At 52.6% G+C, this 18,544-nt stretch overlaps 1 long non-coding RNA gene and 1 pseudogene across 1 annotated transcript; one reads left to right on the top strand and one right to left on the bottom strand.

The window, feature by feature from the left end:
* Nucleotides 1-4,708: 4,708 nt before the first annotated feature.
* On the bottom strand, nt 4,709-13,749 carry LOC134432771 (zinc finger protein 239-like; annotated as a pseudogene).
* A 258-nt stretch (nt 13,750-14,007) lies between these two features.
* LOC134432846 (uncharacterized) lies at nt 14,008-18,533 on the top strand. Its single transcript, XR_010031411.1, has 3 exons — nt 14,008-14,247; nt 15,660-15,724; nt 18,402-18,533. It is a non-coding gene; the product is annotated as an uncharacterized LOC134432846 (long non-coding RNA).
* Nucleotides 18,534-18,544: the final 11 nt, after the last annotated feature.

Genomic DNA, 18,544 nt, shown 5'->3' with positions numbered 1-18,544 from the left:
CCCGAGGCTGCGGCGCCGCCGCTCCACCCGCCGGGACCGCGCCCGCGGAGCGCGGCTGGGGAGGAGCGCAACGCCGGGCGAGCCCCGGGCTCGCATCGCCTTGGGACAGCCCCTGGTTGGCTTTTCCCTGCGGGAGAAGCCGGTGCCGCCTGTAGCCTGTGTCGTGAGCGGGGATTTCTCTGGCATTTTGGGTCTTTTGTCCCAGAGTGTGTGTGGGGGCTAAGGGCTGAAAACTCACTGTCTATTAATGTTTTTTAATGGTTTTTTGTTCGTGCCTTGTGGGCATTCTGTTTGTTAATACACTGTTGGATTTTTTTTTTTTTCAGTTTCATCTATTAGCGTTCATTTCCTGTTGGTGGAAAGGGATTATTGGAATTCTGTAGAGGGGACAACATTCACCCCAGAGTGTCCTCCTTTAAATCATCTCTCAACCTGAGATACCCTACAAGTGCTTGGAATGTGGAATGAGCTCCAGCCAGAGCTCCCACCTGATCCGGCACCAGGAGATCCAAAGCAAGGAACATCCCTGCTGGGGCTTGGGATGTGGGAAGAGCTTCATATGGAAGTCTGACCTGGTTACCCATCATAGGATCCACCTCAGGGAATTGCCCTACAAATGCTTGGAATTTGGGCAGAGCTTCCAGTAAGAACTCCCACCTCATCAAGGTCAACAAGATCCACACCGGGCAATGGCGCTGTGGGTGTGGGGAGTGTGGGAACGGCTTCAGCCCGAGCTCCCAGCTCGTCACCCTCCAGTGCATCCACACCAGGGACAGTCCCTGCAGGTGTCCCAAGTGTGGGATGAGATTCTCACAGAGCCCTCACTTGACCCAACACAAACGGAGGCGCCACTGAGGGAAGCCCTGCGAGTGCCCCGAGTGTGGGAAGAGCTTTGTGTGCTTCTCCAGCTCCATCCCCCATGGGAGGATCCACGCTGGATGATCCACAGTGACCCCCACTGGGCAGAGCCCTGATGATCCCTGATCCGTGTGATCCCTACCGAGTGCAGGGAAAGTGTTGGAGAGATTTCTTTCTCCTTGCTGCTGTGATTTGGTTGGCAATAAATTCACTCCCTGTGCCCAGGCTGGGTCTGTTTTGCCTGTGCCGGTGCTCAGGATGGGACTGCTCCTGTTCCTTTTCTGAGCTCCTGGGCTTCTCCTTTGTGTTTCCTCTCCCTGTGCAGCTGCAGAGGGCAGGCACAAAGCAGTTTTTGTGGCTTCCAGGCAGGGTCAGCTGAGCCCTGGATGATCAAAGGGGTTTGTGGATGTTCCCTGTTTGCGGGTGTCCCTGCTGGAGGAGGGTGTCCCTCCTTGCTGCAGCCCCAGCCCTCAGGCAGAGCTCAGCCAGGCAGAGAACACCCTCAGATGTGGCCTCATTTTTGAGCACTCCTGAGCCCCTCGAAATCTCCATCCCCATTTTGGGTTAACCTGAGGTTCTGGATATCTCTGACCCCATTTTTGGAGCTGTTTTGGGCATGCAGGTTTTGTTAGCAGGGACGGTTCAGGGCTGGGTTTTGAGAGAAGCTGCTGGAAGCTTCCTTCATGTCCCACAGAGTCAATCCCTGGTGCCTGAACGATGGAGATGCCGCATGCAGAGATTCATGGGGATGCAATGATTCACCTGCAGCCACTGGAGAAGCCATGCTGGAACATGGGGGTGCCTGACAGGAGGCTGTGTCTACGGTTGAAAGGTGTAGCTGGTGTGTGTATATTAATGGTATAAGGAAGGGTAAGACCAACTGTTGCCACATTTCTCTTCATAGAGAAAAGCAAGGCACAATTCTTCCCAAGAATATTTCTGGGTTTCACATTCTCTGAACATCAGAGAAAGAAAACATAATTCTCATTTGCTGTGCCTGTGTTGTGCAAAAGTAGAATGTAACATGGAGATTGTTTATCCAAAGTGATGGTGTTTTGTTTCCTAGACCTATCAGGGCCAAGTGTGTGTGTGAGTTGGGACTGTCAGCCGACAGTGACGGGATGAGTGCAGTGAAGTGCAGTTGAGTGCAAAGTGACTGCTTGGCAGATTCAGTTTAGATATAATGTATATTGTATAGAATAATATAGTATAATAAAATAATTAATTAGCCTTCTGATATCCATGGAGTAAGATGAATCATTCCTCTCCTTTGTGGGGGCGCCTTTGATTCGATAAGTGGTGACCGCAGACGTGTGCTGTAGCCTGGACTGCAGAACCAGGACCCTGAATTTGGGCGGAGTTGGCGGCCAGACCGAGCACAGAAGAATCTGCCGAATCCTCCCAGCAGCGTGTCCGGATCCTTCGCGGGAGAGGCGGGAGAAGCCGCGGACAGCCTTTAGGACCCAGCGGACCCCAGCCGCTGAAACGGGACACTGCCGCCTGCTTTCCCCCTTCCTGCGTCTCCCTAGGTGGAGGCTCGGTCTTTTCCGGCCGAGTTTGGCCCCCTAGCCTTAAAGGCGAGGCCTGGGGAAGCCCTTCTGGCAGGCACTGCCCGAATGGGGGGACTTTGACTTTGGGAAGAAATGTCTGTAGACATCAGCACTCGATTTGCGGGGAGAGAGAGAGTCACTTTTAGGATATGGAGAACCTGGTTTGTGACCACGGAGTTCTCGTGCCCTCAGAGAAACTTCACGAGTTTGGTCCCTCCTGTTGCCAAGACACTCGCAGCACGGTGGGGCCGGGTGGTGAGAACAAAGACCCCCACCATGGGCCGGGTCTGGCCTCTCGGCCCGCCCCCCCCCCTTTGACTCCCCCACCCGGGCCCGGGCCGCCACCCCATGGGACGGGTCTGGTTTCCTTGGCCCGCCCAACAAGGAGGGGCTCAGGGACATGGAACAGAAATAGGAACAGGGGAAGGAGCCAATGGGGTCGAACAGCTTTTTGAGCGAAGCTTCTTGCGTCTCCTAAAAACCAGGGAATGCCCCCCCAGGGTGTCCACAGTGGCAGGTGGAGGTGACCCCACACCAGGGGAGGTTTCCAGCAGCACCAGGAGCTGGTGGGTCCAGTCACCATTGGGGACCACATTAGGGGTCATCACGTGCCCCAAGAGCTCCTGCTGGCCCTGGAACCACCTCAGCTGCACCTGCGCAAGGTGAAAATCCATCACAGAGCAGTGCAGGCAGCTGGGGCTGGCCTGGGAGCTCCAAGGCACCAGAGAGGTAGACACGCTGGGGGGCTCTGGAAGAGAGCAGGGAGACACGGGGGGTATGGGGAGAAAGAGGGTGCAGGGCTGTTGTGGCACTAAGAGGGACTGGGAATGGAATGGGGTGGCACTAAAAGTGAGTGGAGCAGGTTGGGGAGCACTGAGGGGGCAGGGGCAGATCTAAATGAACTGAGAATAAACTGGAAATGGACTGGGAGGGATGGAGGGAATCCTAGGGACTGGGCTTGAACAGTAAGGGACTGGGACTGAACTAAGCAGAATAGATTGAGACTTGGAAGACCTGGATGAGAACTGGAAGGCACTGGACGGGGGACAGATGGAGGACACTGGAAGGGGCAGGGAATGAAGTGAGAAGCACTGGGAGTGTGAGGATCTCTGCATCCCCGTGGATGTCTGTGGAGGGTCAAAAATGGGACATCACAGCATGATCAATGTGATCAAGTGAAGCCGATTTATCGCTCAAATAAGTTACATTTATACCATGTTCACGCACCATAAGCGAATACATGATTGGTTCAGTCTGTGCATGCACCTCAAGCTGTCAGCTAATTGTTTAGTTTTCTTTCTTCATGCGCTCTGCTGTGGCTTTTAGCTCCATCTTCATACCCTGCCTTCCATCCTGGACTTGTTTACTCCTGAGTACGCTCTTCCTCTTTCGTGTCCTTAAGGCCGCTGCGACCTCCTGCTCAGTCTCAGTGAAGGCTGGGTTGTGCACACGCCCACAGTTCTGCAAGAAACCCTCAACAGATGTCCAGGGGCTGTGGGGGGATCTCTGCATCCAGCACCTCCATCTTTGGAACCACCAGGGATTGGCTCTGCTGGACATGGAGGAAGCTTCCATAGCTTCTCTCAGAACCCACCCCTAGAGAGCACCCCCGCTACAAAAAACAGGCTGTGCAAACCCAAAGCAGCTCTAAAAATGGATATTCAGGAACTCAGGTGAACTCCAAGATGGGTATTGAATTGTCCAGGGGCTCAGGTGTGCCCATAAATGAGGCCCCAGGTGAGGGCATTCTGTGCTTGGCTGAGCGCTGCCTGCGGGCTGGGGCTGCAGCAAGGGGGGCACCCTCCTCCTGCCGGGATGTCCCACGAACAGGGGAGCCCCACAAGCCCCTCAGAACCCCGGAGCTGGGCTGGCCCTGCCAGAACGCTGGGAGCCACCAAAACTGCTCTGTCCTTGCCCTCTGCAGTGGCACAGGGAGAGGAAATACAAGGAAAGGGCCAGGAGTGCAGAGAACGACCGGGAGACATCCCGTCATGAGCACCAGCACAGGCAAAACAGACCCAGCCTGGGTACAGGGAGTGAATTTACTACCAACCAAATCACAGCAGGATAAGGAGAAGGGAAAGAAATCTCTCCAACACTTTCCCCCCACAAAATGGAGATCATGCAGAACAGGGGTCACCAGAGCTCTTCCCAACGGGGGTCACTGGGGACCATCCACTGCGGATCCTCCAACGGGAGCTGAAGCAGCGCGCTTCAACGAGTCCCAGAGAGCAACCTGTGCTTTCAGGGCCTGGAGCACGCTTACTAAAGGAGCTGGCAAAGGAGGGGAGGGACAGGTCTTTCTTTGGAGATCTGAAAACCTTTTATTGCCAGGAAGAGGGCCCAGGGACAAAGACCCAGCAGGGTTGGGGACACAGGGTTAAATATGGAAAAAGGGACTGACTTGAACGCCAAGAACCAATGGAAATGGGGAAAAGTGGTGCAGAGGAAGGGCAGTAAACTAGGGGAACCAATGGGATAACAGGAACGGAACACTGCAGCAAACTGGGGCCAATGTGATCAGGCGAGAGAAGAACATTCTAGGGGGATACAAATATAATAAAAAGGGGCTGAACAGGGGCAATGTCAACTGGATAAACCAATGAAATTTAACACATTACATGTGTCTGTAGAGGCCAATGGGAGGGAGGCTCCTCTAACCCTAACCTCAGAGGAGTGTTTCTCCTTGCTTGTTTCTTCTGCTCCTCCAGAACTGAGGTGTTACAGCCCCACTGGCAGGCCCCTGAGTCTCCACAGGGGATGGAGTTGAAGCAGTTCACGAAGCTCTTCCTGCACTTGGAACACTCGCAGGGCTTCCCTTACTGGTGCGTCCGTTGGTGCTGAGTCAAGCCAGAGCTGCTGGAGAAGCTCTTCCCACACTCCCCACACTCGTAGGGCCTCTCCCCGGTGTGGGTGCGCCGGTGCAGGGTGAGGTGGGAGTTGCGGTTGAAGCCCTTCCCGCAGTCGGGGCAGCGGAAGGGCCTCTCGTCTGTGTGAGTGCGCTGATGCAGGAGGACATGGGACTTGCTCCGAAACCTCTTCCCACACTCGGAACACTCGTAGGGCCTCTCGCCAGTGTGGGTCCTCCGGTGCCGGATCAGGTCGGAGTGCCACCCGAAGCTTTTCCCACAGTCCAAGCACTCGTAGGGCTTTTCCCCAGTGTGGATCCTCCGGTGTTCCATCAGGCTGCAGCTCTGTCTGAAGCTCTTCTTACACAAATAACACTCATAGGGCCGTTCTCCAGTGTGGATCCTCAGGTGCCGGATCAGGTTGGAGCTGTCTCTGAAGGTCTTCTCACATTCCCCACACTTGTAGGGTTCTTCCACCTGTTCTCCAGTGTGGATCATCTGGTGCCGGAGCAGGTGGGAGCTCCGGCTGAAGCCCTTCCCACATTCCAAGCACTTGTGGGGCTTCTCCACCAGCTCTGAGCTCTGGCTGGACCTCGCACCACCTTTCTGGCACATAGGGGGTCTTTCCTTCTTGCAGCTCCCTGGGCTGGGTTTGCAGCCCCTCCTCATGCTGCATCTCTGGGGCTCTTCCTTCTCCTCCATTGGCCCAAGGCTTGGGAAGGACAAATCTTGGTCTGGGGGGAGGAAGAATAGGTGAACACCTTAGGCTGAGGTTCCTCCTACCCAAGTTCCTCTCAGAAAGTGACCAGATATTATGTGTCCATAAAAATCTCCAAAACACAAAGGCTCAGCCCCCAAAAAAATCCTCACAGGAGATTCACCTCTCTTGTTTCTCCACTCTGGGTTTTGGGGTTTCCCTTCCCTTGGCTGATCGGGTTCCTGTGGCTCCTCTATTCTGGGGTCTTGCTTACAGATGACCCAGGGTATTTGAGGGTCCCAGTGGTCCCTTCTCCCCTGAATCCCTATTAGAGGGTTCCATGGATGTCGGGATCTCTAGCTGGTCAGAGTGACCCCGAGAAAAGTTCGAAAGTCTTTTTTCCCAGCCCGGTGCCTGAAGAAGGAGTCAGGGCTCTTCATTTCTCAATCTCAAGGTTGCTTATAAAAAATTTTCTCCTGGCCTGCCGAGGTCAGCTCAGCAGGACAGTTCCAGGCACTCTGCCTGCCCACAGAGCAGCGTTATGTCTTTATACTATTATGGCTTTATTATGTCTTTATACTAAAAACTACGTATACAATGTTTACAATAACTTTCCAATACCTATCACCTACGTTAGACAGCAAGCTTCTACTCTAAACCAATCTAAAAGTGCCAACATCACAGCAGAAGATGGAGGCCAAGAAGAAGAAGGAGAAAGGCTGGACACACTCAGTTCCCTCCATATTGCCTCCTGAACCCCCCATACCAAAAACCCCAAAATCAACTTTTCCACCCTGTGATAACTTCACTGTCATTCTACTCAAACTGTTGTGGCCTGCTGATCTTCATACAAGGTTGGTAACTTGCTCCATGGGTCATAATCAAAACCACCGGCATTTTGGGCTCTGTGCCAGGGTCTCAGAGCCCCCTGACAGGGGTCTTGGCTGCTCAGGACAGTAAGAAGGATGTCCTGGGTTCTGACACATGGATCCCAGGAGTCCCCCAACTCCAGAATCTTCTCCTCCCCCCTTCAGGATGCTGTGGGTCCAACAGCTATGAGATTGCTCCTCTCCACTCTAACCACTGCAGGGGTCCTGCAGTTCCCCTCCACCACTCTCCTGGGGGGCACCAAGACTGATGTGCTCCTTCCGCCAGTACCTGGTGATCATCCCGTGGATCGCCAAATATCCCCCCAAAGTGGAATCTGTGATTCAGCTTTCAGCTCCTGCAAGACTCAAACTTCTCCCCCCCAGAGAAACACAAGGCCTCCCAGGGACCTCTGGAATCTGCCAACTCCAAACGCTTCCCCTAGAAGTGTTTGTTTCCCTCCCCTCTGGAGGACTCCCTGATACATTTGGGCTGAGCTCCCCCACCCAGTCACCAGCAGGATGGAAACTTGTGCTTCTCCTTCTGCTCCTCTTCCTGCTCCTCCTTCTCCTCTCCCCCTCCCCTCCTCCTCCTTGACCAACCCAGATCCCCCTTTCCCACCCCCCTCTGCCCCACAGCTGAAAAAGCATCACCGGCTGCTGGCTGGGGGGAACCAGCCCACGGAGCTCCCCAAGGATGGACAGGGAGTTTGGGGAACCGCCCAGCGCGGATCCATCCCCTCCCACAGCCCTGGGGAATCGCTCCAGGGACTGAGTGATGGGGACACAAAGGGAACACCACGGAACCCCTTTGCTGCTGTCCCCCTGCCCTTATCCACCTCTCCTATCCTTTGTCTACCATCCCCTCTAAATCCCAGCTCTCCTCTGGCTCAGTTTAGGGCTGACCCTCCCCTGTCCCTTGCAGTTTTAATGTCCTAAATGCCCTTTTATGGCTTCTCCCCCCTTTTCCCATCATATTGAAAAGAATGAGATGAAAGTGTCTACAAAAAAATGGTGTGAATCTCCTTTGAGATAGAGGAAGGGACTTGTAGATAAGGAAGTGACAGGAGAAACCATCAGTCTCAGAAAATGTTATTATTTGACATGGACTCCTGCTCAGCCAAGGTCCTGCCAATTCCTGACCCTCCAGAAAAAGAACAAAGACTTAACAAAGCCATTATTATCATACGTGATAAAAAAGTGGATAATGTTGAGGTAGATTGCACATTCCCCCAGAGGTAATTAAGGACACGGATACCCAGAGGGGCAATAAGGGAAGTGGAGAAGGGATATGGACAACAGGGGATGCATGCTGTTGGTGTGCTGGGAAGGGATTGGGTGAAGGGGAGTGTGCAGCAATATGGTTAAGGCAAGGAGCAGCAAGAGGAGTCTATGTGGTATGAAAAAGGATGATGCAAAGGAGGAGGAAAAGAATGAATTGTGAGGATTTGGAATGTTCAGCACCATCTAATCCTCAAAATTTGCCAGGTGATGCAGGACCAATTACAGATCCTTTTCTATCCCCGGTTTCCAGGACAGCAAATCAAGGAGGTCAGGGTTTCAGGGGGTTTCTCTGTGGGCGGCAGCACCGGGCGCAGAGCTGCGGCACCGGGAGCACGGGCTGGGGGCCTGTGGGGAGCTGCGGGGCCGGGCCGGGGCTGTGGGGCAGCCGGGGCTCAGCGCCGGGCGCTGCCTGACCCCACCAGCCCCGGGCAGGGCCGGCAGCGGCCCCCGGCCCCCAGGAGGCTGCGGGACGCCCCGGCCGCTGCCCGGCCCCGTGGAGCTGCCGGCCCTGCCCGCCGGGGGCGCCTTTGGACACTGCGGCAGGACAGGGAGCGGCTCTGGGCTACGGGCTGGGGAGGGCACCCTGAGCACAGGGAGGAGGAGCAAGGAACACCTGGGAAAGGCGGATTGTACACGGAAGGATCAGGATTTTCTTTTAAGGATTTCGTTTGGGTCACTTGAGAAATGAATGATTTTGGAAAAAAACTTGGCAGCTTTCAGAGGATGAGCAGCCACAGGCACTCAGGGGGGCTGCAGGAGGGGCACAAGAAGGCCCTGCAGCACTTGGGCACAAAGGCACAGCAGGTGAATGCAAGAAGGGAGCAGCAAAAGGCCAAGCTGAAGGCAAAGGCCAGGGCACAGTTCCTACAGCCCCTGAGGGATCAACCCCAGGGCCCAAGGGGGCCCCAGCACCCAGGGCACGGCTCGGCCACAAGCACCTGGCAGAGGCATTGCCCTCCTCGGCAGGGGAGAGCCCACCCAAACAGCCCCTGGCAAGGAACCAGGGCTCCAGCTGCAGGGCACAAGGACACTGCAAGCACAGACAGCAGCACCCTCAGCACCAGCAAGTCCACCCCTTGATGCACATGGATTGGCAGGGCTGTCACAGCTCCCATCACACCAGGGACCCTCCACACTGCAGCCCTTGAGAACATTCAGGGTGGGTCTGCATTGAGAGGAGGCATTTCCTGATGGACAGAGGGGCCCTCAATCCACTCTGAATCTCAGATGTAAGGGGGGAAAATTGACAGAAATTCTTTGAATATTCAGAGGGTTAGTGGAAAAAATGAGCAAGTATGTTTTCTTCAACCACTCAGTACATGTGGTGTACAGGTTTAAAAACATTAATTTTTGCTTGCTCCTAATTGTGATTATAATTTCTGGGAAGGAATTTTATGGCAAATGTGTGAATGCAAATTTATATGGCAAAACTTATTGAATTACTTTAACCATTCCCTATTCCGCGAGAGGGAAGGAAGGGCTCACAGCCTGGTATTGAGTCCTTGTAAAGGCAGAGCTTTTGGAGCCAGGGATCTCTTCCTGCAATGCTCCTATCTTGCCAGTCTAGAAACCAGAAGGATGGACTGCAGAAGAAAAGCAGAATTTTCAAGTGTTAAAATAAAGATTAACTGAGGCGTCCGTGGCCCTCCTAGACAGGGAAAATAAAATGTAAGTGAACGTTAAACAGGGCCATGCCAAAGGAATTCTTGTGCTAAAATGTTTAACCCAGTGGCCAGAGTGGCCTCATTATCTGCAGAATTGTGCAACCACAGCTTCCACAGGAACTGAGAGCTGAAAACTGATGACAACAGGAACTCTTATTGTTCAAGTCTGGCATCAAGGTAAAGCTTTGACAAACAAAAGAGCCTCTAAATGGATGAGCAGGGGTCGGTTATTACAGTATGAAACTTGTTCAATGGCACAGGAGGATTTAGAACTGAGGACAGGGCAAGGGTTTAACCCAGCCTCCTGTGTGAACAGCCTGGAGAGGGGCTGGCAAGGAACCCAGGACTGCACTCAAGGGACAGAGCTCCACACCCAGGCGGGGACAGATTGATGATGGGACATTGCCTGGCCTGAGGGAGAAAATGTGTTTGTGGATGGCTCTGCAAGGGCAGCAGAAGGGAAAAGAGCTACAAGACAGGCTGTTATTAAGGAAGGGGAATCAGACACAGCGCAGGTCACTGCCCCATGCTCAGCTCAACCCGTGGAGCTGTGGGTGCTTGTGAGAGCCTGGCACTGAAATGCCCTGAGCAGGAAGGCTTCAATATCTTCTGCTGACACCATGGCACCTAACAGGGGGGCAAAAGCAATTCTCACTGCTTCAGCAATCACTTCATCAATTATGAAGGTATTTTAAAAAAGAATAATTTCAAATTTCATTTATTAAAAAAAAATATATTTCTCTAATTGTGCTTCTTTTCCCTTTGCTTTGGGGAAAGGAGTTTTGAATTATTTTTTTAAGGGACGTGACAGCATTCAATAGAGATGAGGTTAACATGTTAATAGACTGGGAATAGCCCAAAAGACACCCACAGAGATAACGACCAGCAAGAAAACATCAACAGTGTCCAGCAGCAAACAGCAACCAACAGCTACCCCAGACACCACCCCTGGCACAGCTGGAGACACCTGGGCTGGAAAAGGCTGAGAAGGAAATCCAGGAGTGTGGACCCAATTCACATCAGAGGGGAAGAAATCTGGGTCCCATAGGAAATCAAATACTAAGAACAACCCAACTTCTAAACAATGAATATTAAACCAATGGATTTATATTGGGTCAGACTGTAGAAAGTTTAGGATAAATCTAGTAAAACTCACATGTCATGGAATGATTTTTCTCTACACAGCCGGGCTATATGCGGATGAAATTATTTCTGTTGCACATCCTGGCCAGAATCAAGTAATGCCTTGATTATATAACACTAAAAATATTGTTGGAGAGTTTTTGTTCTTCCTCCAGATTCAGTGCTAAGATTACAACATCAGAATGTTTTTTTCTTAACAATCTTACTTTAATATTGTCAGTTACGTTTGGACCAGGGTTCTGAGAACCAATTTTTATTCTTACGGGAAGTAACAGAAATTTTTATTCCGTTGGGAGGTTTTTGTGTATGTGTATGCATAGCCCTTAGTGATGGCAAAATTTTGTTATGGGTTCTTCCATACTCACTTTAGGCTGCCTTTTAAAACCTAGAAGAGCATTAAAGGTGACCCTTTAGTTGTAAACAGTTAACAGAATATTGTTTAAAAAAAGCAGAAAAATAAAAGCAGTGGAGGGGAGGGAACACATGAGATACCAGATTGCTGCACTGGAACACAAGGTTCAGTTTAACACTGCTGGGCAAAGTGTGGACAATGCACCTGGGTCTCTTGCCCGGGGCAGGAATTGGGCTGATTCCCTCTGCCCCTCACCCCAAGCTCTGCCTGCTGGCACTGATGGAATTTGCACAGCTCAAGGCAGAGCCCACGGGGAGGATATCTGACCCTGCAACAGAAACGGGTGAAGCTGCAAAGGGAAATAGCAAATGGAGAATGTTGGGAAAACTTCACTAAAATAAGTGGGGGGGAATCATCCCTCTGCCATCTCCAATATGTGCTGTCACTGTCTGTGTTATATAGGGTGTATTAGAGCACTGGGGATTTTTGCTACCAAAAATTCAGGGAAATCGGGTGGGAATCCAAGTATTTGATTATTTAATTAGAGAAAAGTGGTCAATTGATGCAACCCTGGCTCATGAGGAAGTGCCCAAAAATGGGGAAAAGATGAACGGCCAGCAGAACAAATCCTACAACACCATGGACCAGCCCCTGGGAACCCGAACCAATTCATATCAGGAGCCACAGAACCCATTTCTCATTTCCATGGCATCATTAGATTACAAGCGTCCTCGCAATAACCAACCAGACAGCTCCAGCTCCTGACCTTCCTGCTGACAAACCCACTGAAATGAGGAACACAACACTTAACCATGGGATGGGGTCAGATCATCTGTTAGCAGAAAAAGGAGGAGTTTGTGGAAAATTAAATGACACAAACTGCTGTTGGCAAGCAGATGAGAAAGGAAAAGTGGTGAAACAGAAAACAAAGGAAATAAGAAAACAGCTCATGCACTAATCCAAACGTGGAAAGAATGGGAATGGGACACGGTTTCGTGGCTCTCTGGCAGACCATGGGTTAAACAAATGCTGTTTCTCCTCTGATGTGCTACAGCAACTCTCATCTTTTTACCATGCGCCACACCTTGAGAGTGAAGCTCACTCAGAAGGTGAGCAAGGGGATTGTTATAGATGGGTAATATGATGATTGCCTCTTGGAATTAAGGGATGAATATTTTGTGTATGTTAAGAGAAGCTTTGCTGATGTATGGTTACCTTATTTTTGTTTGTAATTTGGACAACCTCTGTTCTCCTCGCTGTCCCCCATCCCCTCCTGTACTGTTGCTGCTGGAGAGCCGCGGTTGTCAGATTTGTCGGGGTGATGTGGAGGGAGGGCGGCACATGTGCCCCTTGCATGGGGCAGGCAGAAATGGGGAACACCGCACCTCCAATCGAGCTGCATGAAGTTCTCCATCAATGACGGCAAGGAAGAGCTGACTGGCACTTGGGAGGTGCCACGGTTGACTGATGAGACACCAGCGTAGAAAAGGTGGAGCAGCCATTTAGTGGATGAGCATCTGGCAGATAGCCATGCTGGCAGCACTCCCCCTTTTACCTTATTCAGTCCTTTCTTGTGTTTGTTTTAGTTTAATAAAACTTTAAAGTTTTAAAGTGAATGGTCATTTCTCACAGGTATGCAGGTGGCAGCCAGGCCTCCTGATCCAGAAATGCCTACGAAATGACAGGGAATGAGGTAATTGAAAATAATCCCTAAACGAAAGAGGACCCAGTTACAAAAAACAAGTCAATGTGAGAATCGGCTTGGAGATAGGGCCAGTGACTTGTAGTAACGGGAGAAACCATCAGTCTCAGAAAATGTTACTAATTAACACAGACTGCTGCTCAAACTAAGTCCCGCTGAATTCCCGAGCCTCGAGAAGAAAAAAGACTTAACAGAGCCACGAATATCGGATGTTATATGGGGGGGAGGGTTTGCATCTTCAGGGAGACATGCAGTTCGCGGATCAGGAAGTCTGAACAATCCAAGTACCTCAGCCAGTGGGCAAAGGGAGAGGGAGATGAGGATGGGGAATATAAAGGAGCCTGCATTTAAGAGACACCTGAAGGAAATTGCCCACGGCCTCTCCCTCTGCTCAGTAATATAAGTCACTTTTACAGGACTCCTCTGTCTCCTCTGGGCACAGAAACCTCCGGCCACGGGAATTTCCCCGCACAGCCCCGGGCACGGGGCAGCCCCCTCAGTCCCAGCCACAGTAACCGGGCCGAGCCAGCGCTGCTCCGGCAGCGGCTCCTGCCGAGGCAGCGGCCGCAAGGAGACCGCGGGCAGCCGCTCCCGCAGCGCCCTCACGCCAGCGGCAACACGGGCCGGACACGGCACAACGAACCCGCCCGAGACCCCTGCCGCCCCCGAGGCCCGCAGCCAGCCCCGAGCCCCCGCACAACCCAGCGCGGCTCCCACCTGCGCTGCGGCCGCCTCCGAGCTCCGCCGCCGCCTCACCGCGCTCCGGCCGCTGCCGCCGCTCACGGGCCCGCCCACACGCTCCGCCAATGGCGCCGCTGCCCAGCCACGGCCGCCCTCAGCCCGCCACCGGGACCCTGCTCCGCCCCGCTCCCACCAATCAGCGCGCCACAACCACGACTGACGGCACCGTCGCCCAATCCCAGCCAGGGGCGGGCTCTGCACACGGCACAGCCCCGCCCCGCGCTCTCAGGGCCCCCCGGTCTGCGTGACGGCAGAGCCGGAGCTGAGGAACAGCCCTGGAACGGGCCCGGGCCCGAGGGGATTGAGCTGAAAACACAAACAAACTTCTCCCGCCACGGCTTTCCCGACACTGCGGCTCCGGTGGCTCCGGCTCAGCGGGAAGCCCTGGAGCCTCACTTCTCCTACCCCTTATTAGTAGCAGCAGTGCATCGCTTTGATTTCCCTCAAAAACGGAAAACTGCTCAAAACCTTTGTGGATAAGTGGGGGAGGGGAGAGATTTCTGACAGAGAACTTCAAAAACTCAGAGCAGGATAATGAGAAGTAAGTGAAGACCCTTAAATCCAGCTTTCCCCCACGCCTCTCTCCTTCCAGCTGCGCCTCCTACCCCGGCAGTGCCGCAGACAGGGAATGGGGCCGGGCTCAGTTCATGCCCCGGGGCTTCTCCCTCTGCTCAGGGACAGGAGTCGTTCCCCTGCTGCACTCTGGGCTCTCTCCCACCGGAGACTTCTCCAGGAACTTCTCCAAGCTGAGTCCATCCCACGGGGCACAGCCCCCTCCAAGTGCTGCAGCGTGGGTCACTGTGCCCCGGGGTCAGTCCTGCCAGGACAGGCTGCTCCAGCGGGCCCCTCTGGCCGCGGGGTCACAGCCTCCTCTCAGGCATCACCGTGCTCCAGCGTGGCTGCTCCGGGGGCTGCAGGGGGATCTCTGCATCCCCATGGATCTGCAGGGGGATCTCTGCATCCCCACGGATCTCTGCATCCGACACCGCCGTCTTTGGAGTCACCACGAATAGGCTGAGCTCTACCTGAAGCTCTCCTCACATTCCCCACACCCTTCCCAGCACAGGGAGGGTTTTTCCTCTTCACAGCTCCCCAGGCTGACAAGGAGTGGAAGAGACATGGAGAAGGGAAAAGGAAAAGGCAGAAGGAGAGGAAGGAACAAGAGGGAACAAGGGAGGAAGGAGATGAGAAAGGAACGTGGATGGATGTATGACAGAATGAGGAGAAGAAGGAGGGCAGACAAGGAGAAGATGGGATTTGCCTCCATGCCAGAGGGAAGGGGAAGGAGATCCCCCCAGTCCATCTCTGGCAGGATGGCGTTGGCAGTGAGGCTGTCCTGCAGCGATGCTGGGCTGGGAGATGGAGCAGCAGACAGGGGAAAGGGGCAGTGATTCCTCCTGCCCTGCCTGGCTGTCCCAGCCTGGAGTGTCCTGGCGCTGCCGAGGCCCTTGGAGCGTCCGGCACTCCGGAGCCCGAAGCTCATGGCTGCTTTATAAAGCTGACAAAGTCGGCAGGATGGGTCTGGGTATGATCCCAGCAAACTGGGTTTATTGGTACAGGAGCAGGGCACAGAGCTGAGCAGGGCCCAGGAACAGAGACAGGGTGCAAGCTGAGGGCACAGGGGGTTTTTATCTGGGGTAGTGAGGGTGGAGCTGAGGGTCAGGGTCCAATGGATATGGGGGAAAATGGTGCAAAGGAGGGGTTAAGGGTCGGGTTAGCTAACAGGGGCAGAGGAATGCAGTAAATTAGGGCAAATGGAGGGACAGAGAGAGGAGAATATTCTAGGGACTAACCAGAGATGGGTAACAGGGGTTGAACTAGGGTAATTAGGCCAATGGGGTAACCTTGAAATCTATTCCTCTTATTGGGGACCAGTCCTCCACGAGTGGGAGATTAAACTCTAATGGTAGGCCCATGGGCCTCCACACTAATGCATTTTCCTTTTCTTTGCAGTCTTTTCTTCTCCATCCAGACAAACTTTATGATTGACAGATCATGACTTGGGAGAACAACAAGGGGTGAGTACCTTGGGTGTTGTGAGAAAGGAGCCTCACGCTTTAGAATTTTTAGAATTTTAATAAGGGATAACTAGAGACACATGAATAACAGCACTGGTGCTTGGCGATGGCCTGAGGCACACCTGTTAACCACAGCAACTCTTCTTATCTCCTTTTCCCCCTACATTGGTCAAATACATATTCATAATCATTATAGTAATTCAAACATTTCTTTTAACTTGTTTACATGTTCCAGGAATTCTTTAGGTTGGTTTGACCCCCAACTCGCCGTTTTAGAGCACGTGCAGGAATCGTGGATTGCTGTTTTCAGGGTTGTGTGTCACTCCCTCACAATGGCCTCTGTTCTGTGGTTTCAGCAGGTGACAGTTATTGACAGTGGAAGGGTCAGTGGCAGGGCTCCTCATCACATCCCTTCCTTAAATGTTATCTGACCATGCAGATGGTTTTAGCCATTTCCACAGGTCCTTTAAATAAACATTAGCTATTTCACAAACATCTCTGAGTTATTATTGTCAGTTAGTTAGAAAAATAAAAGCATTAGTTATTATTTCACAACTACAGCTACTTCTGCAAAAGTTAACAGTATAATGGACAACATCTGGCATCCACTTTAATATTTTGCAAAAGCCAAAACTATAATGCATGTTTTTCACACTGTTCGCAAATTAAAATATCATCCATAAATGATGTTCTGAGGATATTGAGCTACACAAAGGCCAGGGCGTTGGCCACAAAAACCTGACAAATTATGCTATAGCAAAAGCAGTTAAAAGTGATTACAAACTGTACTGCATCAAGATTGTTGTAATTAAGAATACTTTGCAGAAGTCAATACATAATAGCAAAAGCCAACACTACCCAGTTATTTATAACAAACCCAGGGCAGGTTTTTCCCTTGCATGGAGCACTTGGGCCTTCCCCGGGCCCCTTCTGCCCTCGTGCAGAGCCGGTGGCATTTTCCAGCACACCCAGTTTGTAACCCAGAGCCGGGTGCAGCCGAGAAGGCTCCAAGCGCCTCCTTCCAGGCTGACTCTGCAGGGGCCGAGGCTGCTCTGGGCTCTGCCAGGGCTCTGCTGGGGCTCAGCTCTGGGCCAGGCTGGGCCCGCTCTCCCCTCACATTGCTCCGGGCAGCTGAGGCACAGCGGGAGAAGGAAGGGACACGGCAAGGCAGTGGAGGTTTAAAAGAGTTTTTATTTAAAAAACTGCCATAACAAACAGGCTGTCATAAGAACCATAACAAACAGGCTGTCCTAACTACCCTAACCAACTAGCAGTGCTAACTACCATAACCAACTAACGGTGCTAACTACCATAACTACCTAGTTGACCTAACTACTGTAACAAGAAGCTGCCCTCAAGTGCTTCATCTCCTCCGCTGCTCCCTCAGTTGCTTTGCTGCAGTGATCAGAGGTGTCAGGCTGGAGAGAGGCTTGGCTGATGATAAAAATGGGTGCTGCCAAAAGGATAAAAAGGAAAGAAATGAACTGTTACTTTCCAGAGTCAAGTTCCTCACAGGCTCTGTTGCAACAGGACAAAGGGAAATGGTTTGAAACTCAGGAGTGGGAAGCAGGCTCAGATTAGATCTAAGGAAGAGTGTTTTAACCAGGGGAGTGGGGAAACACTGACAGAAGGTGCCCAGAGATGTGGGAGGTGCCTCCTCCCTGGAAACATCCAAGCTCAGGTCAGGCAGGGCTCTGGGCCCCCTGAGCTGCTTGAAGATGTCCCTGCTCGCTGTGGGGCACCAGGCCCAGATGAGCTCCAAAGGAGCCTGCCAAGCCACAGCAGGCGAGGATTCTGCTTGCTCTGCGTGTGGAACGCAGCCAGACTGGAGACTGTCGGAGGGGGCCCCACAAGAAAACCCCTCCCTGGCGCTGCTGCTTCCCCTGCAGCCCCTGGCCCTCACCTGCAGCAGCTCCTGGGCAGCCCAGCGCCGCTCCTCGTCCGGCTCCAGGCTGCACTCGAGGCAGTCCCGCAGCAGAGCCGACAGGCGCCGGGGCTCCTGCAGCTGCGGGGTCCCGTTCTGCCGGATCAGAGCGCGAGCCTGCAGGGAAAGCAAACTCAGCGCTCTGCTGGCTCCCTTCACACCCACACGGGCTCACATCCACCCGGGGCCTCAGCCCCAGCTCCAGGGGCACTTTCCTCCCTGCCAGAGATGCTGCTCAGAGCTCATTTTGCTAAGCCAGCCAAAAAAACCAAACCCTGGGGCTGCCACAGCCACTGCAACATCCAAATGATCTCGCCTTGAGAGCCAGTTTCATTGGCTGACTTTGTTCGTTGGAACCTCCGTCAGAAATATTGTGTTATTTCAGAGGATTCTTACATCAAGTGCATCTCTGCAGTGCCACTGACACTCAAGTAGATGCATTCCTGATGCCCCGTCCCAAAAACTGCCAGGCAAGAAAGAGGAGATTTGTGTTGCTGAAAGCTCAGGATTGGTGACAAAGAGAAAGTAGCTTGGACTAGGAAAGAAATATGTTAGACTCTAAATGGGATGTTAAGCAATCATCTTCAGGTTTTAGACAAGTTTCCCAGTGAGACGAATCAGGGGGGTGATCATCTTGCAAAACCTCTTTTAGAAACTCCTTCAGAAAACTTGTTGGGATTTGTGGGTGGGATTTGGGGATGGTTTGGGGTTTTCTTGCAACATTAGAGATACTGCATTCCTTCACATTTTCAGGTCATCCTCACAGCCAGAAGAGCTGCAACAACATAAATCCCAAAGCAGATTTTTGCTGGAGACTGCAGAATAATCATCTGTGTTAAGGATGGAGTCCTCTGGGAATTCTTTTCCCCATGTGTAGAAACCTCCAGCTGCTGCTC

This window comes from Melospiza melodia (genome assembly GCF_035770615.1).
Source record: "Melospiza melodia melodia isolate bMelMel2 chromosome 7 unlocalized genomic scaffold, bMelMel2.pri SUPER_7_unloc_1, whole genome shotgun sequence".
Taxonomy (NCBI): Eukaryota; Metazoa; Chordata; class Aves; order Passeriformes; family Passerellidae; genus Melospiza; species Melospiza melodia.
The sequence above is the reverse complement of the archived record's forward strand: the minus strand, read 5'-3'. Positions and strand labels throughout refer to the sequence as shown.